Source organism: Protopterus annectens, chromosome 9.part0 (genome assembly GCF_019279795.1).
Source record: "Protopterus annectens isolate FY-2018-M chromosome 9.part0, PAN1.0, whole genome shotgun sequence".
NCBI classification, from domain to species: Eukaryota; Metazoa; Chordata; order Ceratodontiformes; family Protopteridae; genus Protopterus; species Protopterus annectens.
The window spans coordinates 98,290,367-98,309,659 of record NC_056743.1 but is presented as its reverse complement, the minus strand read 5'-3'; positions in this window follow the sequence as shown (position 1 = coordinate 98,309,659).

The window sequence follows — 19,293 nt, the reverse complement described above, 5'->3', positions numbered from 1 at the left end:
CATATTGATGAGCACTAGGTCAAGGATATTTGAGCCCTTTGTGGTGGTGCCGACTATCTGTTCCAGAGCATTTGTGTTAACAATGTCAAGGAACCTTAGGACAAGCATATTAGTGCTCATATATGTCACCCACTCGATGGAGGGATAGTTAAAGTCACCCATGACTAGGGTGTTTAGCTGTATTGTGAGTGACTCAAGAATGTCCAGGTAGGCAGTGTGGTATACCTGGTTCATGATGGAGGACCTACAGCTAACAATGATGTGGAGGGGGGACTTTACAACAATTATCTGGACTTCAAATAGCTCTAGGGAGTCATACTATTAAACCAGTCTTGAGGTGTATTTGTCTTTCATGAAGATGGGTATACCTCCCCCTTTGGTTCTTTCATGTTCATTTTGTGGTCTGAATGTTTGGATGGGTACTCTCTGTGGCCTTGAACCATGTATCTGATACTGCACAGATATCTGTGTCTTCCAAAGTAAGGAGTGCTTCCAGTGAGTGCAGTTTCTGATTTAGACTCCTAGCATTAAGCAGCATAACCTTGAGTTTGTCTCTAGAAGATGCTTTTACTTTGGGAATTCTGTTCTTGTGACATTGCCTAAAAAAGACACTATGGGGAGGCAAGTACCTTAGCCAGTAACCAAAAGCCAAGAGGTGACAGGTGAAGACCATCCCTGGCAAAGGAGTGTGGTCTTGTGACCATGTTGTCCCAGGCTGACAGATACTGGATCCCCCTGGATTGATACCAGAAGCTAATCCAATTATTAAAGTCAATCATTTTTGTTTGTAGTGAGGCATCATCCAGGGTGAAGGTAGAATTCTGCTTAGGATTACGGACATACCTGTCTAGGATACATAATCAATATGTTCAGTCATGTCTGTCTTCATATAGTCCAGTGAGGTACGTCTCAAGTCCTTAACTCCAACATGGACTATGACAGAGTCATAACAGTATTTGTTGTTGAGAGACTTAAATGCATGCATGATTTGGCGGATCCTGGTACCCGATTGACAGCTGACCATGACCTTCTCCTTGTCCAGCCAGGTGAGTGGGACATCTGTGTGTCTCACTATGGAGAGGCCTATGACCAAGACACTTGGTTTTGAGGTATTTGCCTTAGGGGCTTGTTAGGTGAGACACTGATATGTGTGTTTAAATGTGTAGTGGATGCTGTTGGGACTGCATTGTGTATGGATGGTTTGCGTTTGGGAGTTCTCTGTTTTTTTGGTGTACTTCTAATGAGTACCTCCGAGTATATGGGTTTATGTGTTTTGTTGTTGGTTTGTGGAAGATGTGAAGTATGTGTGCTGACAACCCATTTGTTATCTGATTTGCTGTTTCATGAGAGAGAGAGAGAAAGAGCATTGAAACCAGATTCACAGTGTAGATACATCTCTCATATATTGAATTAGCATGTTTTAGGAGTAATGGGTTGTCAGTATACATGAGGCAGTTCCTACATTGCCTCAGGATGTCCATGTCCATCAGGCTGGCTAGAGATACAGTGGGAAACTGTACGTCCATTATGTCAGGTTCATTCTGTAGAAAGTAGTCGGGAAAGGGCTGGATGGAACTGGTTTTGCTGTAGTACTAGTAGAATCAACAAAACTATGGAGGTTTGGGAGTAGGTGCCTGCATCAATGCCTAAAAAAATGCACAGCTGAGTTGCTCTCCGGGCAGTAGTGTGCAGCTATGTAGTGCATAGAGAAACAGGAGGAAAACCTAAGATGGTTCTCAAGTAGTCTTCACATCAAGAATGAGTAGCACTAACCGCCATTGCATGATGTGCACCATAGTTAAGCAATTATCAAACAAGCCGGCCTATGGAAATGCTCAAAACTGAGCCTTATTCCAACAGTTCCAGATTTGTCCTTGGCCACACTCTTCTGCCACAAGAGTGCAGGGGCCCACTTAATATAAGATGGCTGGTTTTAGTGCTCAGATAATGCCAAACAGTCTAGATTCAGCAAATCTTTATCTAGCCTATGCTATAAAATACACAAGCACAAGAAAAACAGTCTCCAACAGCAAATAGTTGAAACAGTGAAAGAGCAAAACAGTTTTAAATGGCAAAAACAGTTAAAAGTAACAGTTAAAAATAGGTCTGATGAATGACAAATACAGTGGAACAATGACTTCCTTGGACCTAGATGCCATACTTTTGTTTATACATTGTGCAACATAGAATTATTTCCTCAGTAATGTAGACACATGATGGTCAAAGGTTAGATTGTTGTCTTTATGTGTCCCTAAGTTCCTGGCTACTGGGTCAGCTTTTGTCAATATGATAGTTACCAGGGGTAGATGACTTTCAGAAGTATGCTATTATGCATTTCTTGGCATTTAGTTTTAGTCCATGGCTATGACACCAGTTGTTTGTGTCAGCCCTTTCTGGAGAACATCTCTGTTGGTGTGGGTTCAATGACAGCTCCTAATTTGAAATCATCTGCAAATTTAGTCAGCCAGAGGCCACTGACATTGGTCTTGACTTCAGAGAAGTAAATGCCAAAAAGGAGCAGTCCCAGGACCAATCACTAAGGGACTCCACTTGTGACTGGCCTCTTTGTAGAGGTGAACTCCATAATTCTACCTTCCTGGTTCCTGTCTGTGAGCCAGTTGGCTATCCACAAGATCATATAAGGGTTTGTACCTAACCTCTTGAGTTTGTCAACAATGCCCGAGTGGGGTATTGTGTCAAATGCCTTGGCTAGGTCAAGACAGGCAATCTGAAACATTTTGCCCTCATCCATTGCTTTGGTAACCTTCTCAAAGAAGTCCACCAGGCTGAGTAGGCATGACCTGCCCTTGACAAAACCAAATTTGGTTTGGTCCAGTGTCTGGAGGTTTACTATATATTTACTGATCATTTCCATGATAATACTTTCCATGGCTTTGCATATGAGACTAGTGTGACTTATGGGTCTGTAGTTCCATGGTCTGTAGATGGCCCCCTTTGTGCAGAGGGATGACTGTTGCTGTCCTCCATTCAAGAGGTATGAAGTATGTTTGGAGGCTACAGTTAAATAGCAATTCCAGAGGGCCTGATAGGTCATGTTTCATGCAATTTAGAAGGCATCCTGGAATATTGTCTGGGACCATTAATGCAGTGTTCTTTGCCTTACAGAAAACATCAAGGACCTGTTCCCTAGTGATAGCAAGGGGAGTTATATTTGATGGTATTTCCTGAGAGAAGTTTGAGGAGGATGGAGGGGTAAAGTTGGAGATTAATTTGTTGGCCAGTAGGTTTTCTATATCTTCTGGCTCAGTGTAGGTGGCTTCATTTACAATGAGCTCTGCACACAATTGTGAATTCCCTTTGAGGTTGCGGACATAGCCAAGCAATACCTTGTGGTCGTCCTTGGCCTGGGAGGCCAAATTTACCTGAAATTTGGCTTTGGTAGACTTTATTTGTCCCTTGAGTTGTTTGTTTAGTTTGATGAGAATGCTTTTATCCTACTAGTTGCTGCGCCTCCTAATTTTTGCCATGATTTTTTTCTTTCTGTTATATACCCTATTGATTTGGTGATTTGGTGATTTTAGAAGGGTGGCTTGTTTCTTGAGTTAGTTCTGTACTTCTTCCTAGTGAGTATAGCTGCCTCTCTGCAGCTATGAACATGTTTGTATATAGTTTCTATGAATAGTTCAGTATAGGCAGCAGTGTTCTCAGGGTTTATGGGGGCTTGACATTTTGCCAGGTTATCACTTAATAGCAGTAAGTAGCCTTAAAGTAGTTCCAGAATATTCCTGGGTTAGCTGGGGGTCCAGGTTTTATTTTTACTTCATAGGAGACTATTTTGTGGTCTGACGACTATTTTGTGGTCTGACCTTACCAGATAAGACATTACACTAGGGGGCTGTGCAGCACTCTCCCATATTAGTAAGGACCAGATCCAAGATGATTACACCCCTGGTTGGTGTATTGACATTTGTATCCAGTGAGTTTGTGTTTACAAAATCCAGGAATCTCTGTACCTTTGTGTTGGTGTCATATAGGATTCTCAGTTAATAGTGGGGTAATTAAAGTCATCCATGAATATGATATTGGGTTGGATGGTGAGTGTTTCTAATAAGTTTAAATAGATGGTATGGGTTTTCTTGGTCATAGAGGGAACCTATAGCTTACAAGGATGTGGTATTGGGTTTTGCCTATGTTGATTTGAACAGGGAGAAGCTCAAGTGCACTGTCCTGTTTGACCAGCCTTTTGGTATATTTATTTTTGATGAAATCAAGACACCTTCACCTTTAGATCCTGTCTGTGTAGTAGCTGGTGTAAATGTTTGGAAGGCATTGCAATCTTTGCACTGTTGCTGCACTCTCCGTTGCTTTAAACCATGTCTCAGTGATCATGCAGTTGCTTTAAACCATGTCTCATTGATCATGCAGTTGCTTTAAACCATGCCTCAGTGATCATGCAGTTGCTTTAAACCATGTCTCAGTGATCATGCAGTTGCTTTAAACCATGTCTCAGTGATCATGCAGTTGCTTTAAACCATGTCTCAGTGATCATGCAGTTGCTTTAAACCATGTCTCAGTGATCATGCAGTTACTTTAAACCATGTCTCAGTGATCATGCTGATCTCTGCATTCTGGTAAAGAGAGCTTCTAGGAGTGGAGTTTTTTGTTTGGACTCCTAGCATTGAGCAGTAACACCTTTAGATTTTCTTGGTTTTGATTTGCTATGTCAGAGGTACTTTCAGTTTGGCATTGCCTAAAAAAAGGTACTATGGGGATGTTTTAGCTAATATTTGAAAGCCTAGAGGGGAGAGGTACATACCATCCCTGGTAAGGCAGCGTGGTCTGTTCCTGACAAATATTGCACCTCCTTAGAATGACACCAGAAAATAAGCCAGTTATTAAAGTCAGTCATCTTTTGTTCGTATTGTGGCATCATTCTTGGAGAAGGTAAAATGCTGCTCAGTGCTAGGATCATACCAGCCTGGGACACATATTCCGAGAGCTCCATGATGTCTCTCTTCATATAGTCTAGGTAGCATAAGGGAGTTCTGCACTCTTGATGAAATGTTAAACCAAGGCCTCATCTGAGTGTGTTGGTGGTAGATAATTTAGGTGTAAAAAATTCCACAGCACCTTTCAAAAAGTGTAGGGCAAGTTCCCTGATGCCCTGACCAAATTTTACTTAGCAATATAAATACCACCTTGGGTCTCCCCCTTAAAAAGAGACTATTAGCCTAGTCAGACTAACCTAGTCAATAAAGAATAAATGAATGAATGAACTAATTAATTAATTAAATAAAACTATACTGACGTACAAAATTAGAGGAAAATGTTATAATGAACACATGGTAAATATAAGTACATGGAACAACAAATTACAAGAAAATATTCTGTTTGCATAGTAAGCTAAGTTAAATGTTATCAACCTTTCTAGTGCAGTCATTAAACAGTACAAAGTAATCTGCTTCCATTACATCAAAATGTGAGGAATGAAAGCTAGATATTGATGCAAAGTGCTAAGCAGTGTGAGAAAGTTTGCTGATGGATGGAAATGAATAGGGGATATCGAAGTTTAATGAAGAATAGTGTCCTTACTTCAGGATGAGTATTTTCCTCTTTATTATTATTATGTGTTTGTGATATTGCTTAGTCGTGGTTGGCATGGCACAGCATGCTGAGATTGACTGTATGGTGAAAGAAGCAGATCGTGCTAGGAAATGTTTCTACCAAATCAGCTATCTGCACTTAATTGACAGAATAAGGTAGTTATGCTGGAAGGAATTAAGACGTAAGTATAACTAAAATTATACCATGTTTTATTATCCCTTTTTGGTTATGCTGTTGGTGATATTTTGGTGAATCTAGGAGTGAGCTACAGGCTAGTGAAGTGTGTAAAGTAGATGAAGTGACTGCAAAGGAAGTTGTCATCAGTATGAATTAGACATTCTGGATTAATTTAAATGTCACCATCAGGACATACTAAATAAGATGTCATCCTCAGGACTGATAATGGAAAATGTATGATGGAGCTGGTCACTGGTCTATACAGTATTGGATAAAGACGGCAAGTTACCATGGAAAAATTATATATTAACAGAGAAGAGGTGTGGGTACAGTTTTTAGCAATATGTTATCATAGGACAACAGTGGGCATGGAAGTGTGTTTGCTGATTAAGGTCTTTTAGGAGAAAGTTTAGGAAATACCACATTTAAGGTAAGGAGACTAAATAGCAGTAATTATAAGGAGAATTGGAGAAAATGGTGGTAGAATATGCTGTATAATGATAGCAAATGCACTGGGCATATGGTGATAATTAACGGATGTTGCAAACTAGGGAACTATAATGGAAATTGATAAATTAAATGATATATCAAGCTTTCTTTCTAGACAAAAACATTGATAAATTGAAATAACTAAATTATTTATGAGTGTTATACCGTATCTTTATCTAATAATGGAAATGTCTCAGAAGAATGCCTGGGAAATATAGACTCATACGTAAAGAGAAGTAACAGCATCGCACAGACAGTACGAATGTTATTATAGTCAAAGGTCTGTGGAAGCATGTATGTAAAAATGGATGTTATTATGTGTTTCATTGTAATAATGCCTTCAGATATATTTATTCATTAACAGCAATGAAATTGTAGAAAACATTGGTATTGCTGATGTGTATACAAAAGATGCAATGACTACAATGGTATGTACCTTTAACGAATGCTATGACTAGGGATATTTCTCTTTTGATTTATTAATGTACTGCCAACACCTTTATTTCTTCAAGTCTTTATGAGAAGCTTTCAACTACAGATAAGATATTAAAATGGACATTTTTTATGAACAAAGCTTTCAAAACTAAGGAATTTGCTTTACATTTACTTGTAGAAGCATATGTATAGTCTTCGTTTTACTCGCATGAAGAAACATTTTCCTTATTAACAACATCCTTGTAAACAAGCCTTACAATATTAACTAGGTAATTTATCTTACAAAGCCTATCCACTAATTCAGGTGACTGTATATAAAACATATTTTTACTAACATTTCTTTTAACAGTTGTAAACTTTTCCTTAGGGATAGTATTTAATGTTACAGTATAACAACTTGTTTCTACCAATATTTTCAATAAAAGTATAGTATCAATACATTTGATACTCACGATAAACATGTGCATACAAAACAGATAAAATGCTTATCCTGGTGAAATTCAGACTTGAAGCCGACTTCATTCTTTAAACACTGCTAAAAATAATTGTAACACTGCACATCTTTCAAAAAACTTCTCAGTAAAGTTTGTACCCAACTAAGGCTTAAAAGCATTATTGTGCAGAAAAGTGATACTCTCTTCCCAAAATATCATGAAAATGTTGGTAAAACTGGGTACCATATTTGCTTCCATGACTATGCTTTTGCTGGTATTCAGCATCATTAAATAAAAATCACTATTTTTCAACAGTATATCAGCAAGATAATTAATGCAGCATTTCTGCCTAACAGGCATGCTGAATATTAGACCAGCATCCCAAATTCTCTAAAGCCAATTCATGTTTTATAGAAGTGTATAAATATGCTATAATCTTGATATCTCCTGAATGTACTGTACAGTACATAAGATTTAAATTGCATTGCTATCAATATGAAAGTTGCTTCAACATCTTCCCTAAAATAATTAGTCCTAACATTGATTATAAAACATTTTATATATCTTGATAAACTGTAAATAACATTCCATATAAAAAGATTAACTGAATGAAATTCATATTGAACTTTGTTAACCTCTTCTGATAATAGAATTTATTCACTCATTCATTCATTCATTTCTTTTTTTATTAAAACTTCACAAACAAAATAAACATATTAACATTTTAAAACAAATGCCTACATAAATTCTTGTTATATAAATTATTAAAATTCATTAAATGGTCATAAAACATAACTCAAGCTTTCTCTGTTAATGCATTCAGTTCTATCAAATAATGATGTACTGTGGCTACTTTACTTGTTTTCATCAAAATAGGAGAAATGTATTTTTGGCATACAATTACAGTGTGTATAAATTCTGTAAAGTAAGGTGTATTTTCATTTTCCCAGTTCATAGCAGTTAACTTTCTAACTATTGTTAATAACTAAAACACATAAAACCAAAAAGCTGCCACACTGTGGAAACCAACAATACAAGAAAAAAGACACACTGAAATGGGGGTAATAGATGGAAAATACCACCTTTATTATTAAAAAACACAAGTATTGAGCACTTTAAGTTTTTATGTATCTTCCAAAGATGGAGAAAATGTTAGGATATTTATTATATAGGAACTCATAAGTCTCTACACTAATCCTTTGATTTAACACATATTCCTCAAGATAAGATCAATTCCAGAAGAATTGAATATTACTATACCACCCCCCTTGTCTGGGGTCATAATACGTATATTAGGATCCCAACTCAATTCTTTTAATAACAAGGTCTCTTCTTTAGAAAGGTTCCAATACATCTTTTTATTGATATGGTGGCTACTACAGATATCCTCCATCACAACCTTCTCATATATACTCAATAGGTGGTGGAGGGAGGTTAAAAGTACTTTTGCTTTTGGGTACTTGACGAACATAATCCAATCCATGAGGCACTTATTCCCTTTGGCCAGGAAACATAACACTGAAATTTATGCTCCTTAAATATAACTTAAATTCTAAAATGCTATCTGCTACGTCAACCTTTCTCTTTGGTATAAAATTAAAACCTCTGGAGAATAACCTGAAATAATCTTCAGTTATAATCCTGTCAGAAAAATTGTAAATAGTGAAACCATTAAAAGAGTTTATTATCCCCCTCTGCAGTTGCCCCTCCCCCTGTGGGGATTCTTGTTCTGATTCTGAGGAAAATAATTCACATGATACTGCCCTTTGTATATGTTTTTGCCAACCTCTCCGAGCATCTCGGTATAGGAAAATCCTCTAATACTTCATTACTAGGGGAGTTGTTATAAGAACCCCCGTAATGGGTATCATTATAATTACTCACATTTTCTCAATCCAAACCTGCTCGCCCATCCCTGACCACATTTCTGTACCTATATTCATTCCTGCTATTTTCCTTAGGTGGTACATATACCGACCGTTGATGGGGATAAGCTACTTTATTGCTATACTGTTTAATGTCCCTTTGTAGTTTACATATATTTTTAAGAAATCAGGAATAACTCCATTCTTCTACTTTCTCCAGGATCCTGCAATGTAGACCTTGGTATTCTGTAAACAAAAGATCTTTCCTTATCTTATTATCCAAACTTTCTACTTCTAGATGAAGTTGGTCCCCTTGTTTCTCATAATAATGTCCAAATTTTTTTTCAGGAATCCCGAACCACAGCTATCAAAAAAAAAATAACAAAGTCATTAACAACACCATGGTTTTTTTTGTTTTCTTGTTAATAAACTCCAGAAAAGAAGATATTGAGGCCTAAGAATACATCCAGGAACTGCAGCAGTAAGTAATACCATAAGATTACTTAAAATAAAGTTATCACATTACAATGCTTGCAAAGAGCTTGGATTTTTTCCAGAAAGGTTGTAGAACTTTGCAATTACACCATGCACTGCCAGTCTACTTTGGTTGAGGATTTACATATTCAACAAACTATGCCTTCCTTTTTGTAATCTATGTAAAAATTTCCAAGGAAATAATGTCCAAAATAAAGATATTTTAACTATAATATATATATATATATATATATATATATATATATAATGGAATTATATATATATATATATATATATATATATATATATATATATATATATATATATTTGTAGTTAGGGCTGAGTTTCTCATTTGTATAACATAACCCCAGTAGTTATTTATCATTTTGACTATTGTGTATATTTTGGATAAATATGATCTCCCTAACTCTCCAAACTCATATTTGGAAATTCAAGAATTAGTGAATATTTTTTTAGGTATCTCTGACATTACATTTATTTTAGAGATTAACAATCATTATTTGTCTTATGCTATAAGCCAGTTTTTCATATCTGAATCATATTTGCTCATTAAAATATCTGTTAAGCACTTTGGTCTCTCCTACCATTTGATTCCAAAAAATCAAATCTCTATTTTTTAAGCTGAGCATTTTTGGAAAGTTCACACTGTATATGCAATCTGGTGTTAAAGCTATAGGAAATAATGTGAAAAAAACTTTTATTCCTGAATATTTACATATAACATTTCTAAATGCTTTAAATATATTACTTATATAAGCAGAATCTGTTGGATAACTGATATTTTAAATAGGTGTTTCTTTATCATTTCATGTTATTTAAAATTATATGTTGTAACATGATGGCTTTTTAATGATGTTTAAGCAAATAGTTTCATGCAGCTTATTGAAAATGGCTGAATAATCTAATTTAGCCATACATATATAGTTTTAATGACTCAAGCTACAGGCTAAGCATAAATTTCTATATCAGGAAATCCTATTTCACCATCTTTGCATTCTTTTATATGGTGCCCAAAACTAAGATATGTTTGTTGATGAGCAATAAGAATATTAAACAAATGTCATTAAATTGTTTAATGTGCTCTTTAGAATATATATAGTGTAAAGGGGGCGTGGCCAAGGATGAACACAGGATAGCAGCAGATTTCTTCAGCTCCACCAATTTCACTGCACTGACAGGAAATAATTACTTAAAAAATTAATTTATGAAGTAATTTTCTTTCTAAATATGTTTGTTTTATCTATTTCTTGAACTATATCTAAAAATCACCTTTGAAATTTTCCTGTCAGTTTCTCTGTGTGAAATGAGTTCCAGTAAGACAAATTCTCAAGACTCCAGCATCAAGAAAGAACTTCAGTCTCTGATATCTACAATCCAGCAACTAACTGCTAAGATGGATAAGCTGGATACCAAAATTGATACCTTCATAGAAAAAACTACAAAACAAATAGACTTGTTACATATAGACTTGCAACAACAGAAGATCCAGATTACAGGCATAGAAGAGACTGTAAATGACATGGAAAATAGAATCCAAGAAGAGGAAATCAACACTGAGTTTTTGCTGAAACAAAATACACATCTACAAACAAAGCTTGATGACCTGGAAAATAGATCTAGGCGCAATAACATTAGGATTTTTGGACTGCCAGAAAATATTGAAGGTAACAATATTACTTCTTTTTTAACAACTTGGCTCCCTAAAACTTTAGACTTACCAGAAGCACTCTCTTTTGGTATCGAAAGAGCCCATAGATCTATAGCTAATACTAACTCTAACAAAAAGTATCCTAGATCAGTTATAGTTAGATTTCTATCATCTTTTGATAAAGAGATGGTTCTTAAATCTGCTTGGGCTAAAGCTCCTGTTAAAATCAACGAGACAACTGTGCATTTTGACAATGACTATTCTTCTTTAGTAATAACTAAAAGAAAAGTTTTTCTGCCATTAATAAGGGAGCTTAAAAAAGCACAGTTTAAAACCTACCTTATGTTTCCTGCCAAGCTAAAAATCTTCCTTCCTGATGGTCCAAAAATTTTTGATGACTTAGACTCTGCATTGCTGTTTATCAAAAAAAATAAGATTTTGGATAAAATAGAGGAAATGGAATGGGCTAGTCCTTCATTAAAGAGGTTGGCAACTGAAACTTCGTGGAAGACTTCAGAGAAGAAGAAGAGACTAAAAAACAAATAACTTGTTCTATGTTTTTTTCTTTATTTTTCTCTCTATTTTTTTTTCATTATTAATCTTTTTAAATATAGTTACTGCATTTTCAGAAAGCCACAAATATTCTGAAAAAGATTTAATCAAAGTTATTTTCTGTGTGCAAAGAAATGTTTTGTTTCATAATCAGTCAACATATCTGAGGAACTAATAACAAGCTATCATTCAATATGTTTCTCTTTCTGAAAAAGAGAATTAAGGTTAGTAACTTGATACATTTTTTTTTCTCTCTTTTTTCTTTTCTTTATTTTAAACAATGACATTCTATTTAGATTATGCACTGGGTAAGGGGGGGGGGGCAGGGAGAGAAGTGTAATGAAAATATGATAAATGGAATAATAACTTATTTATTCCTTGTAAAAAAGTTTATATGTTGTTTAAATGCTATTGCTAATTATACTTCCTTCATTATATTGTTTATGCTTGTTTACAAATAATCTGTCATGCTTTAATTAATAACAATTAGAACTAAGTAATAGTAAATAGTATGTTTCATTTTCATCTTTATTAATATAAGCAGCAAGTAACATTCCATTGTAAATACTTTTTATAGCTTCCCTTTACATTTTATCTCTGCTTTTGCTCTCTTTTATTTTCTACTCTCTTTTTTTTTCTTTTCTCTGTTCTTTCTTTTTATTCTCTTTAATATTAATATATAGACATGCTTTTGATCATACTGGTACAGTAAATAATAAGATTTGTATAAAAATTGAATTGGGGCAAAAATATTGAGTTCTATTACATATTAATAACTTTGGGCTTAGTTTCACTTTCATAGAGGCTGTAATAACTTGTAAAATACTTTGCAATGTCTTTGTTATGTTTAGCTTCATTTATACTGCTAAATGAATGTCTGTCACTTGTTTTTAACAAAATTCCCACCAAAATGTTAAGGGAGACAATCTGGGATGTGGGTTACCTCGTGAACAGTGTCCTCGAGTTGTTTTAAAAGCTTCAACACTCAGAATTCATGCAGAGAAGTTGAAAGCAGTCAGTTTGAACTTTGACCCCAGAATTCACACTGACACATCGCAGATTCATGAAGAACACTCTACCAGGAAGTAGAACTGCTGCAAATGCGACTCTGAAATGGAAAATGAACTCTTTAACATTTAAATGTGAGTTATTTTATATAATTACTTAAATATTTATGTTATAATTTATAAAATATGTAAGTTATAATGATTTTAAATGATGCAGTTTCTCATAGTAAGCAAATGTGATATTTTAGAAGGCATAGAAAGTGAAATATTTATACAAGTGTTCTTGAAAGTTTACTTGACTGCAGCATATTAAAGTATGTTAAAAACTTATGATTTAAACATATACAGTGCTATAATTCATTTGATTTATCTGATTGACAAGCATAAATAACTTTATGACTCTATTCTGGAAGAAGTTGTCATGTGATATATTTTAAAGCAGCAGTTTAGATATACAAATTACAGATGGCTTTCTTCACAATAATGCAAGTGTTTCTGAGAATTTATATAACTATGCAGTATGATTTATAACAATTTCTATAAATTTAATATTTTATTCTACTGACAATAATAAGTATGAGAAAAAGCTCTGATACAAGTAATTTGAAGTCTTTTGGAAGTTGTTAACTGTATTTACATGACAGAAAATAGATACATCTTAATATATGTAATGTCTGAATCATATTAGCCAAAGCTATTGATTTAAATGAACATTAGAACTTATTTTTACAAACTTTGAATAAATTAATATGTAAATATGCCCTTCCTTTTTTTTTTTTCCTCTCCCTCTCTCACGTCTTTTATTTCTCTCTCTCTTCTTGGTTCCTAATATCAAGTTTATTTGAATGCTATTTGAATATAAATGTATTATATTAAATAGATGTATATAGTAGTATGAATAGTTTTTTTAAAAAAAAGTTTCTCTTAGTTTATATGATGCTGTTTTATCAAATGTGTAGTTTTGTCTTACCAGATAATCTAATTGAAAGTTGTTAATTTAAGTTAAATATAACTAGTATTAAATTGATAAGGTGGTAGCTGAGGTACTGCTGCTTAGGGTAGGGGGTTAACTTGAGTAGTATGCACTACTCTAAGTTGGAGTTTTTAACTCAAGGCTGGGTGCAAGGTTTAATCCTTACATCATTTTCTTTTGTTCACTGTTGTATGTATATAGTTCTGACATCCACAATACATTTTGTAAGTTCATTGTCACTACAAACAAAATTGAATCTTATACAAAATCCCATAAGAGATTCAATAAACACAGCTATATTTAAAGGTACACCTAAAAGAGGAGGTATAACATTACTTATTTTGTCAATTGTTATTTTGATCATAAGTTTTTTATGTTTTAAAAATGCCAAATGACTTCTCTAAAAGGAATTCCTTTAAACATTAATGGACTGAATAATCCGTGTAAAAGGGCAAGCCTAATAAGATACATTAATTTACATAAGGCCAACTTAGTCTTCCTTCAAGAAACACATCTCTTGAAAAAAGATATTGATAAACTAGCCACAAACAAATATACAGTATTGGTTAGTTCAGAGCACACTCAGAAAAAAAGAGGAGTGGCTATTTTATGGAATAAAAGTATGCCCATTCCAAAAACTATTAATTCTTATCAAGATGATAAAGGAATATTTTGTATGGTTACAATACAAATTAATGGGAAGACTTATACATTAATTAATGTATATTGGATACCTGGAATTGGTATTAATACAGTGAAATACCATCTTGATAAGATCATATCATTCTCTATAGGAGATATTATTTTAGCTGGTGATTTTAATTGTATACTACATGAAAGTGACACTACCACTATAGGAAAAAGGAAAATTACATCTAATGCAAAACATTTAAAGGATTTTGCTAATTCTTATCATTTAAATGATATTAATACTCAGATAGACTCAAAATCATTACCATACACCTTTTTTTTCTAACAGATACAAAACTTATTCAAAAATAGATAGAGTCTTTATTTCTAACCAGATGGTAACAGAATTAATTAATTCTAAAATAATTTCATGTCCTATATCTGATCATAATTCAATTGTTTTTGAGTTCATGATAAAAAATACTCACAATGTTCAGATCAAAAGGATACCAGCATACTTAACTCAACTAAAAGACTATAAAGAATATATACTTTCAGAAGTACAACATTTTCTAGACATAAATAATACTCCTGAAGTCTCCATTGTTTATGTTTGGGATGCTTTAAAATCATATCTATATGGACAAAGTATCAGATGGTATAATAATAAAAGGAAATCTTGGGATAAGGAATTGTTAGATATTCAAAGTAAACTAGACTCTTATAAACATAATAATAAAGAAAATATTATGGATAAGAAAGTCATTGAAGAAATAAACAAACTAAATGAGAAATACAAAGAAATTTTAACTCATAAAGTTAAAATAACTTTAGAGAAATACAAGTTTTGTCTTACTCAATAAGCCCCAAATACTTACATAGACTTAAAAATAAAACAAAAAGGTTGAATAAACAAAATCATATCAAAGAAATATTTTCTCTAAGGAAAAAGAAGAATGTTTCTTGTCTACCAGAAATACTAGATGAATTTAGAAATCACTTTCACAAAATTAATCATAATAACATTAGCATGGAACCTAAAGATAAAATAAAGGAATTTATAATCACAAACATGAATAAAAAGCTTAATAAACAACAGACTAAACTATTGGATAAAAGTATTTCATATACAGAGGTTGTTACGCAAATAAACAAGCTTAAATCAAACAAAGCACCAGGTAATGATGGTATTATACCAGAGATATATAAAATCCTTTCTAAAAGTACATACTCATTAATTCATAAGGTTTTTATTTTGGCCCAAAATGAGCTAATAACCCCCCCATCTTGGCAATATACATTTATTTCGCCAATTTTAAAACCTAATAAAGATCCAACTAGATGTACTTCATATCGACCTATCTCATTACTTAATGTTGATTACAAAATGTTTATGAGTATTTTTGCTGATAGATTGAAGACAATCATCCCTGGCATTATAGATATAGATCAGACAGGCTTCATTGTAAATAGAAATACTTTTGATAATATAAGGAGAACTCTAACATTAATTGATTTTGCAAATAGGAAAAATAAAGATTTAACACTTATTAGTCTTGATATAAGTTCAGCATTTGATTCAGTAAGTTGGGACTACCTGTTTACCTTACTGAAGTGCACAAACTTCTCAGATGCATTTGTAAATTTAATTGAACATCTATACAAAGGAACATTGGCTTATATTAAGGTAGGAATATATGTCTCACAAAAAATACCCATTTTTAAAGGTACAAAACAAGCGTGTCCACTCTCTCCACTATTATTCACTTTCATAATGGAGCCTTGGGCTAATTTGATCAGAAACAGTACTGACATAGAGGGATTTGAAATTGATGAAAATACAACATCTAAAATTCAACTTTTTGCAGATGATGTTCTAATTACATCAGCAGGATCTAATTCTTCTATGCAGTCTCTATTTGATAAAATGATGAATTTTAAAAGTATTTCTGGTTTAATATTCAATGAAGAAAAAACTAAAATACTACCTATATATACACACGAAAAAATGTTCTCATTAGTGATTTTACTAAATATGTACCCAATTCAGGTCAGATAACTTATCTAGGTATAATATTATTTAAAGATATTAAATCTATTATACATAATAATTATAATACCTGTCTTCTTAATATACAAAATCTTTTCAATACCTGGAATAATATGTTTTTTACTATGGAAGAGAGACTCACAATTATTAAAATGATAATATTCCCCAAGATATTATACTTAATACAATCAATAATACTCCCACCTACAAAAATAATTATCAAGAAATTGAATACACTAATGTTAAATTTCCTATGGGCACCTAATAGACCTAGGATTGCATTAAAGAAACATATTAATAGCTGGTCTCAAGGGGGTATTTCTTTTCCAGACTTTAATTTATATACTATCTCTTCTATTGTAAAAGTTATTACTTTATTAATAGATCAGTCATATATTGTAAAATGGAAAGATTACTGGGAGCTAATTAGTATTCACTTCATGAAAATCTCCTTAAAACATAAAAATATGATTGTAAATAACTCCATGTTATGGTTACTAAAGGAATTTTGTACTTCACCTATTACACCTAAACATTTAGTTAGTTACCCATTAAACATTATTATTAGCTATCGTAACTTTATATTCATGCATCCTAAATATAGGGAATGGAATGTTATTATATTCCCTATAATGTATACTAGGTGTATGCTTTTGTCATCCACTTCTGAAGGAACTCATTTAGCTATAGATAATGATCTAAAGTACTGGTATCACTTGATATCTGATAATAAAGTTAAACATCTAGATTTCTTAAAACAAGAATTTGATCTAAGAGAAACTTGCTGGTTAGAAGTTCAGACCTTTAGACAACATCTCATTGATAAAATAGATCTAATGTCTATAACAGTTAAAGAATCTATCCCAACACTGATTGATTACTTGATATTAAATTTACAACATAAAGTTTCTGATAAAGGTAAGCTTTCATACATACATAAAATTATCAGACAAGAAACTTTTTACAGTGTAGATACCTACTGGAATTATTTCACTTCCATTAATGGTGACCCACCAAATCTACAAGATAAACAATACATATTAGAATCTGCCTATAAAACTACGTCTTCCATTGTCTGGAGACTTTTTACATGGAAATTTTTACATAGATCCTTTTATACACCTTTGATGATGAATAAAATAAATAATAAAGATAATCTATGTAAAAGATGTAATGTAGAAATTAATGCTGATTGGGCTCATATGTTTTATGACTGTATAAAATTGAAAGAATATTGGAAGTCAATTAATGAATTTTTGCAGGCTCTTTTTACAGATAATTTCATTATTTCTAAATCTCTTATATTATTCAACACACCTGTATCTCAAAGTGTTAAAAAGGTTAAGCTTCCCTTGTTATGGTCTATTCTAGCAGTGGCTAGAAAAATAATAACCAGAAATTGGGTTTCAGATACACCTCCTTCGTTCAATGAATTTAAAAAATGTTATGAATATAGTGTGCCATATGGAATTGAATACAGTAAAGTCAAGAACTACTAGAAAAACATCTTATTATATTGTATGGGATAATTTACAAAACTTGTTAAAAAAATTTTAACTTCAATAGCATGGTATTTTAGTTTAATTAATTGATCTGATTGTAGTGGATGTCTTTGTAAATACTTTCGTTGTTTTGTTGAATGTTATAATCATATCTATTTTAATTACTTGTATAAAATTGTTATGATATTTCTTTTGTATGTTAAAAACAATAAACTTGTTTAAAAAAAAAAAAGAATATATATAGTGTGTGCATATATATATATATATATATATATATAGAGAGAGAGAGAGAGAGAGAGAGGGCATAATTTCTTCCATTAAATCTATTGGACATTCTCTTCCAAAAATAAAGCTGCCAGTTTATGGGCTCCATGCAAAATAATTTATCATCTGTTTTCTTTTATATGGTCCCCAAAGATAAGCTATGTTTGTTGGGGTGCAATAACAGCTTTAAACAATTGTCATTAAATTAGTTTAACATATATTTACTCTCACCAACTTTCCATTTACAACATTTTTCTTTTACCAATAAGGGTGTTTTTCTATATAAATGTGTTTAATATCTACTTACTTCATAGTTTTGTCACTTATCTTGTCAGAATAAAGTAGACGAACATCTATGGGTTCGGTTCAAGCAGCTTTGTTACATACAAACACATCAGGATTGAGGCTTAGTAACTTAAACTTAAAGAAACTAATAAACAGACTGACTAGTGCACTCATACATGCTAACATTCTGGCTCTTTGCCTGCACGTGCTCTCTCCTTATATGCACATGACCTCACTTTGAAATACTTCTTAAAGACACAACACACAATCTGATCTACATCCTCCCGCTTTGAGAAATAAATCATGCACAGTAATAATGACAATAATCTTCAACATGCAGTTGTACAGAAATAATTCTTTGTCATGCAATTATACAGAACTAATTACAAGTAAAACAATCATGTCCAGGTTGCTCTGTATTTTACACTAGGTCTGGAAAAATGACCTGATTGTATGACATAAAAATTACAACTGGGTTTAGCAACAGGGACTCTTATTGGCGAATGTTCAACTTCAGGGACATTTGGGACATCATCAGGAACAGGATTTATTACTGAGACATGTCCTTCAACATGAAGATCGTCTGGTTTGATCTGAGATCTAGAGCCTGTATCACAGGTACGATTCTGCTATATTGATTCAGACACCAGAAGAACATGCCTGCGATTCCTTCTGTATTCTATACCCTCAGATTCTATTAGGTAAGATCTCAGCTCAGCACATATACCTTTTACTTGACCAATTCGATCAAACCCTTTCGCCATTTGTATCCTCACTATCTCTCCTTCTTTTAAAGGACAACGAAATCTGCTCCTTTTCTCATAGAACTTCTGGGATGAATGTTTTTTGAATAGTTAGGCTTTGATTGCTCTGGTGTTTTTAGCATTGGGCATCAATAAACTAGAACTGATAGGCAAGGTTG